Source organism: Octodon degus, unplaced genomic scaffold (assembly GCF_000260255.1).
Source record: "Octodon degus isolate 3935 unplaced genomic scaffold, OctDeg1.0 scaffold00075, whole genome shotgun sequence".
NCBI lineage: Eukaryota > Metazoa > Chordata > Mammalia > Rodentia > Octodontidae > Octodon > Octodon degus.
This window is the reverse complement of record NW_004524651.1, coordinates 2639196-2642781: the sequence shown is the minus strand read 5'-3', so window position 1 is coordinate 2642781 and position 3586 is coordinate 2639196. Positions and strand designations below refer to the sequence as shown.

Below are 3586 nucleotides of genomic sequence, written 5' to 3'. Positions count from 1 at the left end.
TTTATTTTATTTTATTTTATTTTATTTTTGGCAGAGCCAGGGATTGAATTCAGACCCTTGTGCTTGCCAGGCTTCGCTCTTGTTACTGGGGCCTGCTACCTCATTACTCTGGGATCTGTTCTGATTCTGGATGAATTTTAGGACTGTTTGCTCCAGTTGTGTGAAAAATGCGTTTGGTATTGTGGTTGTGATTCTGTTAAATCTGTGCATCAGATTGGAAATAAGGCCAACAGCGGGAGCTTTCTTTCCATTTTCTGGTGTCTGTTTCAGTTTCCCTTTCCAGAGTGCTGCAGTTTTCATTCTAGAGGTCTTCCACTTCTTGTATTGATTCCTAAGTGTTTAACTTTTCTTGGCGCTATCTTTTTCTCCTAACTTCTTTCTCAGTGGGTTCATCCTTAGTGTACAGGAACACTGTTGATTGATTTATTTATTTTTTGGTACCGGGGATCGAGCTCGGGACCTTGTGCTTACCAGGCAGGTGCTTTGGGTGCTGAGCTCTATCCCTGACCCCACTGCTGAAATTTGTGTATTGATTTTGTATCCTGCTACATGACTGAGTTTGCTTATTAATTCTTTTTTTAAAATTCAGAAATACTGATTTCAACTTTTTATTTATTTATTTATTGAGAAATAAATATGAATGAGACAGTTTCACAGCTGATTAATAGGACAGTTTTGATAGTCAATACACTGTCCATTGTTATCTTCTTAGTGGTTATCCATAGTACAAGAAGCAGACAGGATATCCTGCCCAAACACTGTTAGTACACCTCTTTCTTCTCATTGAGTTAAGCGAAAGTAGCTGTAAATTTATCCTATTTTGTATATATAAATACAAAATGATCTTTCCTCTGTAACCTTTTATTTTATTTTATTTTATTTTTTTTCCTGTCAGAGATGAATAATCTATTGGCATCTAATTACTATAGGTGTTTTAATTCAACTAAACAATCTAAAAAAATATGGAATGCTTCACGAATTTGCGTGCCATCCTTGCGCAGGGGCCATGCTAATCTTCTTTGTATTGTTCCAATTTTAGTATATGTGCTGCCGAAGTGAGCAACTGACTTCAACTTTTAATCAGATTCTTTGGTCCATCCTCTCCCCCCCAAAGTCATTTCCTTTCTACCTCTTCAATCATTTTTTAAATTTCCACAACACTGAATTATGAATGTGGAGTCCTGGATAACTTTAGATACTAAAACTCTGTCTTGATTTTCACACACAAAAAATTAACTTTTTGAGACAGGGTCTCGCTATGCAGGTCAGGCTGGCTTTGAGCTCCCTTTTAGTCCAGGCTGGTCTCAAACTTGTAGTGATCCTCGAACTCAGGCCTTGCCAGGAAAGCACTTATTCTACTGAGCCATCTCCCCGGCCCTTCTCTCTTGTTAGATTGGGTAAAGGCTTGTCTGTTTTATTTATTCTTTCAAAGAACCAGCTCTCTGATTAATTGATTTTTTAAAAATGTATTTAGTACAGGGTCTCACTACACGGATAGGACTCACAGTGAATCTCCCATTTTCAGCCTCCCAAGGGCTGGGATTACAGGCACATGCCACCATGCACAGTCTTAGTCATTGTCTCAGCGAGGCCTGGGGTGGGACTGGCACAGCAAGCCAGGGATCAAAACCCAGTCCCTGCACCTGCCTAAGCAGGTGCTTTAGTCCACTGAGCTAACTGGCCAGCCCTTTGTTGATTGTATTATGAGATGGGGCCTCACTATTTAGCCAAGGCTGGCCTTGAGGTCATGACAATGTTCCTGCCTCAGTCTCCTGAATGCTAGGATTACAAGTGTATACCTCCACATCCTGCTCATCATTGATTCTTTATATTGGCTTTTTAGGGCTGGGGAGATAGCTCAGTAGAATGAGCACTCACCTGGGAAACACAAGGACCTGAGTTCAATCCCCAGTTCTGAAAAAAAAAATCTCAATTTCATTAATTTCTTCTCAGATCTTTATGATTTTCTTTCTTTCTTTTTGTTTGTTTGTTTGTTTTGGCGGGATCAGGGATTGAACTCAGACCCTTGCGCTTGCCAGGGAAGCACTTATTCTACTGAGCCATCTCCCCAGCCCCTAATTTTCTTCCTTGTACTGACTTTGGGCTTGGATTATTCTCATTTTCCTAGATCCTTGAGGTGCCTGATTGGGCTGTTTGAGCTCATGCTGTTTCTGTGGTGTGTGCGCTCACAGCCGTAGCCTTTCTGCTTAGGAGTGTGCGCACCGTGTCCTGTGAGGTCGGGTGCATTACGCAGGCATTACTGCTTAGTTTTAGCAACTGTCTTACTTCTTTGATTTTTTTTTAATGCAACTCTTTGCTTATTTAAGAGTGTATTTGCATAATTCCTGCATTTTCTTTTTTGTTGTGGATTTCCAATTTCATGTGCCATCCCCCGATCATTTGCGTGGTGTAATTTCAATACTTTTGCAAAGAATTGAATTTTTAGAATTTTGAGAGGGTTCCATGTGCTGCTGAGAACATGTATTTTGTTTTTGGGTAAAGCTTCGTGTAGATACACATGATGTCCATTTACTTAAAGGTGTTTTTCAGCTCTGATATTTCTTTCTTTCTTTTTTCATCTTTTTTGCGGAACCGGGGATTGAACTCAAACCCTTGCGCTTGCCAGGGAAGTGCTTATTCCACTGAGCCATCTCCCCCGCCCCTCTAGTATTTCTTTATTGACATTTTCCTAGTTGATCTTTGTATTTGTGACAGTAGGGTATTCAGGTCCCATTATAATTTTGTTGATGTTCATCTTTTTTTAAAATTTGCTATATGAAGTTGATTAACTATTGTTTGGTGCATATATGTTTTTGTTTTTGTTTCTGTTTTTGGAGGAACCAGGGATTGAACTCAAGACCTTGTGCTTGCCAGGGAAGCACTTATTCTACTGAGCCATCTCCCCGGCCCCATATATGTCAATAATAGTTATCACTTCCTGTTGGATTTTTCTTTTAGCTAATATGCATGACCTTTTATTTTTCTTTCAGTCAACTACGCCTTGATGCCCACTTTGAATACAGGATAGTTACACTTGCTTGTTTTTTGTTTTTTCAGTATTCTGTTGCATGGAATATTATTTTCCATCCTTAATTTTTTGTTGAGTTTCTTTTTGGGTTAACTATGCTTCTCATGTACAGCATATTCTTGGATTTTGTTTCTTCATCCATGTTTTTCCTACTAATTCCAGTAAATTTTAGATTAGTCTTCTTTGTATAATGTGGAAGCTGTTGGATTTGTTTTTGCATTTTAAAGCCTTGGCTAACTTTTTATTACTGTGCTTTTAGACTCACTGGTCATTTTGTTTTATTGGGCCCAATATCTGTTTATTCATATCTCCTGTGAGTTTGTCAAATAACTTATTGATGTGTTTTGTCAACTCCCTGATGACATTTTGAGTAATTTGGGCGTGTGGCTTTTGTTTTCCTTTCCTCTGATGCCTCGTGGATCAACTTCAGGGGAGTTAAGTTTTTAGATTCGTTCTGTTGGCTTGTCCTCTCGTGTTTCAATTTTTGCTTATTTGGATTTGAGGCTGGCGGGTGGCTTGTGGTGGAAACCTTTGCTTTAGTGTGGAGACCTTTTGGTT

General features: G+C 39.2%; 1 non-coding gene across 1 annotated transcript; it reads right to left on the bottom strand.

The window, feature by feature from the left end:
- Nucleotides 1–956: 956 nt before the first annotated feature.
- Nucleotides 957–1063, bottom strand: LOC111817956. The gene has a single exon (XR_002822046.1). It is a non-coding gene; the product is annotated as a U6 spliceosomal RNA (small nuclear RNA).
- Between the last annotated feature and the right edge of the window lie 2523 nt (nucleotides 1064–3586).